General features: G+C 44.6%; 1 pseudogene across 1 annotated transcript; it reads right to left on the bottom strand.

Annotated features, from left to right (window-relative positions):
* Positions 1-9,426: 9,426 nt before the first annotated feature.
* Positions 9,427-10,781, bottom strand: LOC309369578 (WD repeat-containing protein 5 pseudogene; annotated as a pseudogene). Its single transcript has one exon. The product of its transcript is annotated as a WD repeat-containing protein 5 pseudogene (transcript).
* Positions 10,782-11,213: the final 432 nt, after the last annotated feature.

Below are 11,213 nucleotides of genomic sequence, written 5' to 3' on the forward strand. Positions count from 1 at the left end.
TGATTCATCACTATGCCCCGCCGCCTCCGCGTCGCCCCCGGAGCGCTTCCGCGTCGCGAACGAGCATGCGCCCATGAGCGTCACGCGGGACTTGCCGCATAGCGCCCCCCCCGTCTCCCTCAGTTGGCTGGAATAACTGGAAACGCCGGAAAGGGAGGGGCGGCTTCTTCAGCGCCGTCTGAAACGCGCCTTGACTCGGAAGCGGCGGCCAGACGCGCGCTTTGAGGGACAAAAACCTTTTTTTATAAAGTGTTTCTGATCAGCTGGTGTGGATCACCACCGTTTTATTTGCCCTGCCGCCTTCCCTTAGTTCAGGCATGGCTAAAGTTGGCCCTCCAGATTTTTTGGGACTACAATTCCCATCATCCCTGACCACTGGTCCTGTTAGCTAGGGATGATGGGACTTGTAGTCCCAAAAAACATCTGGAGGGGCAAGTTTGGCCATGCCTGCCTTAGTTAAAGCCATGCTTCCCCAAGGCGGCTTGTAACGAGGAAAGGTTTGCATCGTTTCAAGCATAAGTCATGAACAATAAACAAATCAAAAAGTACTCCAGCAAATTTAACAATTCCCCACGTAAATTGTGATAAGATCTAAAGAAAATAAAGATACAGAAAAATTTATATTGCAGGAAAAACAACAGCTGTTCAGCAGCTTCAGCTTTTGTAGCTGGAGTTAGTCAGGGCTCCTCCACACTGGTAGGAGCAGGTCTAGGATTCACAAGCCAGGGAGCATCCGCATCATCACCCCTTCTTTGCCCTGTAGGAGATGCTGCCCTACCTGGTCCACCATCCTGTTCTCACAGGGGCCAACTAGGTGCCTCTCTGGAATGCACCTGCATGAGCCTGGTAGAATTTTAAGTCCTTCTAGGGATGTCTTTTCTCCCTATCCTGCCACCTTCCCAGGTGAGGGCAGGAGAGAGGGCCTTCTTGATGGCTGCTCCCAGATAGCGGAAATCCCTTCCAGGGGAGACTTAAGCTGGCCTTCCCTTTGCTTTTCTTTGCCCAGCAGGCAAGGACTTCTTTGTTCCAGCAAGCCTTTGGCCACTAACTGGTGGTTGTGGCAGGGTCTTATGAGGGCAAGTATTGTACGTGCATGTGTGTTACTTTCAATGTTTTGGTGCTGTGTTTTTAAATTAGGTTACTTCTTGTTGTTTTAATTATATTGATTGTATGTTTTTAGCTGCATCTGTTTCAATTTATGTTGTGTGCTGCCTCGAGTCCTGAACTGGGAGAAATGCAGGATATAAAATTATTGTTGTTGTTGTTGTTTAGTCGTGTCCGACTCTTCATGACCCAATTAGTTTTAAAATAATATAGGATGTTTGAAAGCAGGAGCTGAGAACATGACACAGCCCACCTTTAATATCAGATGAAGAAGAAACTTGCTGAAGCACACCTTGTGGTGCCTTGTAGGGGAGGGGGAGAATATACAAGCCAGAGAAGGGAGCAGTGTTGCTGGCCTCTCTCTTGCTTGCTCTCTCTAGTCACTGCAAGAAGGAAGGTTTTGGCCCATGGTGCTGACTTGACAGAGAATGCTGGCAGCCGCCTCCACCCTCTTTCTGTGGACAGAGGATTGTGGACCGAGGGAGCAAACACCTCATTCAATCAGAGTTGCTTATCTAAGCCCTGTCTGGGCAGCACAACAGTGGGCATTCAGCCCAGCAAACCAAATCCTGCCACGTCACTCAGAAAGAGGTGAGGGAGAAGTGGCAGCAAGGACTAGGCAAGACATCTGCTGCTGCTGCTGCTGCTATTGTTGTTGTTGTTAACCTTCTAAACCACCATCTCAAGGTGATGTACACATAAAGATTATTAAGAAAACGAAAACAAATACATTTTAAAGACTAAAACTTGTGGTGAAAGACCCATTTATCCAGCTGGGAAAGCCTGTCAGAACAAAAGTGCTAACTTCCCCTGGTCAGATGCTCTTTGGGCAGTAGGGCAGGAAAAGCTAAGGCCAGTAAAAGAGCCATCCAGAGGGAGGAAGCAAAAATAGGGGCACCATCTCTGCAGGCTCATTGCCATCTCTTTGGGTAGTATGGTGCTGGCAGAGTAGAATTCCCACAACTGCACAGCCCAGAAGAACCCAGAAGAGCAACAGATCAGTCAACCAACTATTTATTATGAGCAAGCAACCATTAAAGTTCAAAATATTTTTTTTTAAAATACAAAATCACAACATCAGAAGAACAAAGGAAGCAGCAATCATGGTAGGTTTAAGTGATAGAGGAGTGAGAGACTGAGGTGCTGCAAATTCTATGACCATCCCTTTCTTGCATTTCCCAGGGAGAGGAAGGACAAGCAAGCAGAGAGAAGTGAGAGAGCAGGTAGGAACAGCCACCACCTTCTTTTGAGCTGCTTCTGGACAGCGGCTTAATACTGTAAACAGGTAATTCAGACGTCACAAGGGGTAATTGGCTACAGAGTTTTTGTTTTCAATTCAGCAGATTTTTCCCCCCTGAAAAGGGTAAAGCCAGATTAAATGACCGGGAGGGATCCAAGCTGGCATCTTGATGCCAACAATGTTCTATGGGTGCTGCAAAACAAACAAAACACCTGCACACATGAGGAGCACTCACCCCAGAATAAAGGTCTATCCAGAAGTACCCTCGCTCATACTCCTCCTCACACTTCCCAGACTTCAGAGGGGCGTGCGTTCTAGAGGACTTAAAAAAAACCAAAAGTATGCTTAATGTACCGTGTAGTTTCACCTCAAGTTAATGCAAATATGATTATAGTCTGTAGAAGATGCAGCACGCCCTGGAAAAACAGAGTGTAATTTGAGAGCAGCAGTCAGGGCAGGTGCCTGATGACAAATCTGCGTCAGGAACATAAGAGGATTGTTATTGTGCTTCAGTTACCTCAAGCCGGGGGGGGGGGGGAACCAAACCCTAAGAGTAGCAGTGGTACAAAAAATATCAGGGATGGTGCAGGAAAAGACTACTGTGCATTTCCGAAAGGTTGAGATTTATCCCACGCGTTAAGATTTCTGGGTGGAAAAGAAGATACAGTCCTGCTAGTTGTCAGGCAGGAGTTGAGAGTCTCTTCTCCCTGCCTTCTGTTGCCCCCTATGCCTAGAATTGCCCAGAAGACTGATGTTTTTAAGACTGGCTCTGCTCCTGTGTCTTTAACAGTAGCCTGCTAGATAAGAAGTTTAACATATGAAGCTTTTCTGAACATAAAAAACAGGGACCCTTCTGGATCAGGCGCTTGGTGCCCATGTAGCTTGTTCACAACAGTAGCTAACCAGATACCTCTGTGAAGAGCAAAAGTGCCCATTTCCATTCCAGGAAAAGCTTCAGATTGCTGTTAAAGGGCCAGGCACTGGGAGTAGCCACCCAGCTGGCAACACTTTCCTACCACAATAGGCATTTACCAGTGGAGTGACTGGTCTAAGGCTTTGAAAATTCCTTCCTAAAAACTAAGGGTATTGTTAGAGGGTGGGTCTTTGGGCTGGACCTCAGATTTCCTTACCCCCCCCTTTTTTTTAAAGGCAGGTGAACTTTGACAGGAGGGTGAGACCACTTACCTGTCAATCATTACCTTTTTGCAGGGTTTGACTTCATGCTTGAGTTCCCCAGGGGGAATTCACACAGCCAAGCCAGGTATGCATCAGTCTTCCTGAAACTTGGCAATATGTATGACATCAGATATGGGGCATGTGGATGTGTTTTGGGCGAGATGGCCTCATGGGCCAAATGGGGAAATCTAACAGGCCACATTTGGCCCACGGGGTGGAGGTTCCCCATCCCTAGTTTACAGAGTGGCTGGGCATGCTGCAAACTGGTGAGACCTCAGCTACCCACCGCCTTAATTTGCTCAAATCACTAAATTCATACTTACCACTGCTCCCCCAGAGGGTCAGGGGTACGCAGTACCGGCATCTCTTTTGTTGTTGTTGTTAAAAAGTGTGACACTTACGGTAAGAACTTCATGATTACCGGCATCTATTTTTCTAGGGAAAAAAGCACTGATACCTACACATATAAATTAGCATAGGAAAAGCTTATGAGAATTTGAGTCTTTTAGTGTGCACTCCTATGGCCCCTGGGAGGGCATTCCAGGGGACACAGAATAGATCAAATCTATGACACTGAAGGGGACACGGGTGGCGCTGTGGGTTAAACCACAGAGCCTAGGACTTGCCGAACAGAAGGTCAGCAGTTTGAATCCCTGCGACGGGGTGAGCTCCTGTTGCTCGGTCCCTGCTCCTGCCAACCTAGCAGTTCAAAAGCACATCAAAGTGCAAGTAGATAAATAGGTACCGCTCCGGCTTGAAGGTAAACGGCGTTTTCGTGCGCTGCTCTGGTTCTCTAGAAGCAGCTTAGTCATGCTGGCCACATCATCTGGAATCTGTACACCAGCCAATAAAGCGAGATGAGCGCCGCAACCCCAGAGTCACAGCTGGACCTAATGGTCAGGGGTCCCTTTACCTTTACCTATGACACTGAAGAGCTGCAAAACTGGAAAGGGAAATCCGGTGTCAGATTCCCCTTCCTCAATGCTGTGGAAACCTCCAGTGCCCGAGCCAACAATTGCTGGGTCCCTGCTTTTGCAGGGCTGGGGATTTCAGTAGGACCAAAAGAGGGTGTATCAAGGGAAGACCAAGAACATACACCCGCAAATCAATGGGTGATTTAGACCAGCTCTGTAGCTGGTTTTAATCTCATCCAGGCATTTCCACCCCATTTGCCCCAGAATAATGTTTCTCCAGTTTAATGTCTGCCCTGCCTGGGAGAGGAGAGGATGCTGGGGCTTTAGATAAGGCCGTTGAATCACCTTCAGTTTTTACCTGCTCTGCCTTAGTTTGGTTTAAAAACCTAGCATCACCTTTGTTAAAATGTATTTAAAAGGAGGCCTAAACTATTGGTTTCAATGATTTAGGAAATGCGATTGTGCTGCTAGGTGACCTACTAGATCCCTACCAACTTTGGTGCTTAGAATCTAAATAGGGATTCTTAATCCTTGCAATTATAACAAGAAACATGACAGTATGTCATTGTACCAAAAGGCACAGGAGGACAAGAAAAGCAAAAATAGAAAAATGATGTCTTCAGAGGAAAGGGAAATTTACTAATTTTAACATGTGCAGCTGTGTTTGTGACTTCCTACCTACATATGATATAATGAAAAAACATTGCAGACAGCAATAGCACATTCATATAAGTGATAGACCTCATGCCAGGCACTGTAATTGCTATTTGCAAAAATCTTTTCATCGGCAGCTGTACAAGACGTGATTGGATACTGCAAATTCTACTAGTTTATTGTATTTGGGGTTTTTAAAGTGTATTACATTTCTATGGTAAGTTGCCTTTCCGTATGTTATAATATATTATTCTATGTTGGGTATTTCTCCCTCCTCTCTGAATTTCTCCCTTCTGTTATTATGAAAGTATGATATACAGTTTATCTAACAATTGTGTTTTACATTTTTCTCTATTAAAACAGAGCCAGTGGGCTACTGCCAGACCACCTGGCATGAGATTGTTCTTGCTTTCCTGCTTTTAATTAAAATCTTGGCTATGGTAGCTTATAGGAAATGTAGCTAAATTCAGGCTGGTAGTTTTGCAATGTTTTCTTGCCTCTTTTAAAGAGAAGCCACGGGATATCTGAACTCCTCTGGTCATCTATGCAATAAACCTCCTCCTAAGACTGTATGCCTGTTGTTGGGCTTCCATTTGAGTTTTTAATGTTTTGTTTCCTACCACATTGTTCCTAGCAGTCTCTGTGCAGTGTGCTTTGCCCCGCATGCTGCTCACACAGTACATTCATGCTCCCATCTCTTGATTATTGGACTGTTTATTGCACTTTGGAGTAGGCTTAGGATTTTTCTAAATCATGGCAATTTTTTAATTTTTATTTTTGCACAGCTGTGTCTTAGACAGTGTTATGTTTGCTGGGTTTGTAACACCTTTAAACGAGATTAATTGGGAAAGCTTTGCAGTGCAGAATTGCAAAACAGGTAGGAGTGTGACCAAGTCGGCTAATGGTGAAATGGGTCTCTTTTTGTGAAGAAGGATAAATTGGTGGATGTGCACATAATTAGATTTCATACAAGAGACACATTAAAAAAAAAACTATAAGAAGGAGGGACATGAAAATTAATAGGATGAAATGTTTGTCCAGACAATTAGTACTAGAAGATCATTATCATAAAATTAGTACTAGTTCTGTTAGCTTTCTGCACTATCTAAAGAAAGCAGAGATCTGTGCATATCTCACATGCTACTTACACAGATATATTGGCTGGTATAGAAATATAATATTTCAAAAAGCTTTTTTTAGTACCCTATACAGTATAGTTCTATTGTATTGTTATGAGTTAGGAGGTGGGGTAGGCTGTAAGGCCTGACTCCTTTCTAATTTCTGGATCCAGCAAGGGTTTAATTTTTGGAATAGCAAGGCCAGCTTCTTGGTAATGACCCCTAAGTATGGATCATTAGGGTAACAAAGGAAGTGGCTCTGTGCCAGAGGGGCAAATGGATGCCCCTGCCCCTCAACTCACTAGTGGTTAGAAGGACAAAGGTCAGAATGGAAGTGTGTGAGAGCTGGAGGCTAGAAGTAGATGGCAGGCAGGCGCATGTGAGGGAGAGACATGTTTGATTTCTGCTTCAGTCCAAGGCCTGTGGCTATGGGAAAAGCCAGACCTTCTAGGGGTGTTAATGCTGTGGGCCCCTTCATCCTAAGCTCATGTTGTATAAATAAACCATATATCATAAAGACGCCACCGTCTCTGCTGTCCCTCATTCCAAGGAAGCTGAATTCTGGGTAAGCGCCTGGAATCTTGCACTGCTCAGAGATTTGGGTGGTGTGCCATTGTATTAATACCAGGATGCTCTTCTGTGGAAAAGGTAATTAAAATCAGAGAATAGCTTGTAAAATGTATGTTCCAGGATAACTCCTATATGGGGATGTGGTGGCAAGTAGCTCAGAGGGTTTCTTGCCATTATAAAAATTATAAAAATCTATGGTGCAGCTCCGTAGATCTTTGCTGAAGGAATTGCAAAATTCTATTTTAAGGATGGTTATCATAGTTTCTTGTAACAAAAAGTTCAAAATAGGTAGATGGTTGGACAGTGTTCTTGAAGCTACCAGCATGAGTTTGACCAAACTGCGGGAGGCAGTGGAAGACAGCGGTGCCTGGTGTGCTATGGTCCATGGGGTCACGAAGAGTCAGACACGACTAAACAACAACAAGAAGAACTGGGGTGGGGTAGGTTGCTTCCTCTAATAGTGAACACAGCTGGTAAGTATCAATAGGACTGTAGTCAAAGTGGGGTCACTGAGAAACAAGAAGAAACCAGCATGCTTGGAGGAAACCCAAGTTTTGTAAAAAGCCCTCCCCTCCAACAAACAGAAAAAAACAACAGGGCAAAAATTCCTCCTCACCTCCCCAAAAAACAGCCTAGTGTGACTGAGTATGTACAATGACCACAGAATGCTGGGAAGAAAGATGGAAAATCACAGGAGACTACCTTGAAGGAAGCTGACTAGGTGAAGCCCGGAACAGGAGCAGCCTACGCTGTAACATTTTATTGCAGAACACACTAGTCACTGTCTGGTCTAAAACCATGGCATGGTAATAACTGAGGTTTTGCACAGTTGTTGTTTTATATCTATGATAAATAATGATAATAAGCGTAACAGACCATTTTGAGAAATAAATATATGAATAGCAGTACTGTCTGCTAAATTTTAGTTGAAAGGAATGATGGCACGTCCTTAAAAATCACGGTACAATGTGAATCATACAGCACACAGCCAGAATTGGATGTAAAGAAGTCTATTTTGTGTGGCGCACAATTTGGCTGTTTGTAGAAAAAGTTAGCCCTTGACCAAAGTATGTAATGGAATTTGTATGAAAAATGTATTTTACCTTTCCAAAAACATCATGCAGCTTGGGATACAAGAGACACCATTCCTAGAAATGGGGTGGAGATAGAATGAAAAGACAAGAATTTGCCAAACCAAGCAACTGGCATATTCTTCTTTTTTGAAAGAAAAAAAGAAAGAGTACTTGCTAGAATAGCTTCGATATATATCCTTTAAGGTAGGCATATTATATTTTAAATCTCTCATTCTGCTAATGTTTAATTCATTCCTACTTTTCCTAGCCATTTATTCAATTAACTGAAATCAAAACCATTCCAGAAATAAACCTATGAGGAAAGTGCACATGGCCAGACAGGGAGCATTTCCCTTTATGATTATAACTTTTGCAACTCTTTCATGTAATTACATCATTTGTCTTCTTGCCATTCAACAGCAAACAGGAAGTTTTCTCCACCACAATCCAATTACCCCTGACTATACATTTCTAACTGAGGTCCGACATGCTCAAATCATAACCTTCCTCTTTGATGTTCATGTTGCACTCAAAGGAAAATGAAAACTTGTGGTTATGGCACTGACTCAGAAATCCGGGTTCTTGCTTTGGATCTATCAAAAAGTTTCAGCATACTTTGGGCCAAATGATTCCCACCCACCCCAAATCCCACCTTTTTATTGTGCATATGGTAACCAGGTTTGATGTGTAAAATATTGATAAGTGCAGAGGAGAGGTAAGAAAGGATAGAAAAGGAAAGGAATATACCAATGTGGAAAGGGGGGGGGGTTAGAATAAAGCCATACCATTAGCAAATACAAGCTCATACCATGAGGTTTCCAAGATAAAAAGTGTGGTTTTTTTGTTTCTTACACTGAAATAACTGTACAGAATTTGTGAAATTTGCCAGAATTTTTTTTTTAAGAACAAACAAACAAAAAGCCAAAAGCAAGGACTTAGGAGGAGAGTTTGAGCAGATAATTTGGGGTGGGGTGAAAAGCGTGAATAACTTTTACTGTTAAGGCGCATGATGAACAGGGTGCATTACACAGAAGGACAAAGAAAGGGTGATTTAATCACAGGTTCTGGAAACTTGGATGGGTGGGAAATGAGAAGAGGCACAAGGCAAAAGAACACTTGTTTGGTCATGTTTAAAAAATTGCCTTTAGTAATGTGCCACCATGGCTCTTTTATTTAAAGTTTTATGTACTAGAGCCTACCTGCCTGGATCTTTTTTTCCTCTGTTTCTTCAAAAATGTTAACATATCCAGATTCTTTCTAAGTTTATGACTTGGCGGTGGTTGCTGTTAGGAGACAGAGTTGCCATCTTACTCTCCAAGGAGAGAATAGTTAATGGCTTCCCATTAGGAAAAGCCGCCAATTCATCAAAGAAAACAGAACCTTTTTATTATCCCCCCCCCAAAAAACCCCCCCTATATTTGCCCAGTTTTGGAGACAAGTTCTTTGGGCCAAGACTAGGAGACATCATCTTCTCAAAGGTTGCTTTGTTTCCTGGCAAATGGGTCTTCAACAAACACAAAATACCCCTATGTTTTCCAGACACGCCCCCAGCAGTCTCTGAAGTGATGCTGAAAGCATTTTAACAGTCACTCTTCCAAAGTTTAATTGTTTTGTCGTTTTCTAGAGCTGCTGAGGCAATTATGTTCTCCGTTGGATGGCAAGCTGTAGAGATCACAACATCTGTATGCCCTTGCAGCTTCTGTACAGTCTCTTTCGTTTGGAGGTTCCAAATGTAAACCAGGTTGTCCTCTGAACCAGACACGATCCACTTGCCACCAGTAACCGAGAAGTTGGCAAAGATGCAGTACTTCTCGTTCTTGTGGCCTGTGTAGGTCTTTAGGCACTTTCCTTTGCTGTAGTCCCAAAGCTTAAGAGTGTTGTCCAACGTTGCCGCTAGAATATATTTGCCATTGGGAGAGAACTTCACAAAAGACACAGGGGGATTGTCATCATCAATCAGTGTTTTCAAACACTGTCCTGATGCTGTATCCCAGATTCGGCAGAGGCCATCATAGCTGCTGGACACTATCAGGGAGCCATCACGGTTGAAATGCACCGCTGAAACCGGGTCAGAATGGGCTGGCAGGGTTTTTAGGCACTTCCCGGTTTTGACGTCCCATATCCTCACACTCTCATCAAACGATCCTGAGACGACGAGGTTGGACTGTGGGTTGAAATTGCAGCAGAAGACATAGTTGCTGTGCCCCTTCAGGGTTTTCAAGCATTTCCCCGAGCTCACATCCCAAATTTTGAGCGTTTTGTCATCTGAGGCGGATACAAGGAGGTTTGAATCAGATGACCAAGCGACATCAGAGATTCCCAGCTTGTGGCCAGATATGGTTCTCTCAAATTTGCCGTCATAGGCGCCCCAGATTTTTATAAGCTTATCGGCCGAAGAACTGGCCAGCCACTCCCCATGGGGACTGAATTTCACTGATGAGACAGCTTTGGTGTGTCCTGCCAGCGTGAACTTCAGGGCATAGTTTGGTTTTACAGGGCTAGGCTTGCTCTGACTGGTTGAAGAGGAGGGTGTCGATTGTGTTTTGGTTGATTCTGAATCTGGCTTCTTCTCTTGCGTTGCCATGGCTGTGGAAACTAGTACGCCAGGATCTGGCCACTTCACGGGATGGAAGTACAAGCCAATTCAAAGGTGGGTGTCTCCTACAAGAGGGCTGGGGCAACTTCGGAGCTTCAAATTCTCCACTCAGCTGCTACCTTGGGAACCAGTCACTGCAGACAGAATAGGGAGGTGGGCGGAAAGAACCACGTACTCCACTTTCAGCTTCCTTAAGGCGCGGCTAGAGGCTTCGGTTTCGCCGCCGCCGCCGCCATTGCCTCCAACTCAGCGCTCGGCGGGAGAAGCAGCGGCTGCAGCTCTCGCTTGAGGAGGAGGGGATACCCAGGGCCTCGCGCAGGCGCACTGAACAAACCCGGCTGGGAAAAAGCGACGCACCACTCACGGCACCCGCGCTCGCTTGCAGCTTGAGGAAAAGCGACGGTAGCAGCGGCGGCGGCGGCCCAAGCGCATGCGCTGTGCGCACCTACCACGGGCTGCCCGCCAAATGATTTAATCTCTGTGTCTCAATTTCCTTTTGTTTGAGATGTGAATAATACTTCCGAAGCATTAGGTGTTGGGAGGACAATCAGTTAATACTCTGTTCAGTTGACTATGACAGTGGAGTGCAGAATTGCAGAGAACTCTCCATTTCTCTCTCTTAACTGAACACAAGCAACTCCCCCTTGCTGTTTCAGTGCTTTTCAAACTGTGAGGTCCCCTAAGGGAAACATAACACGTTGCCAGGGAGAGACATACATTCCTTCCTATCCCTTCTCAGTGTGTATTTTTCATTGCACCAGGAGGCCA

The sequence above is a fragment of the Podarcis melisellensis genome (genome assembly GCF_964234715.1).
Source record: "Podarcis melisellensis genome assembly, chromosome: 5".
Lineage (NCBI taxonomy): Eukaryota > Metazoa > Chordata > Lepidosauria > Squamata > Lacertidae > Podarcis > Podarcis melisellensis.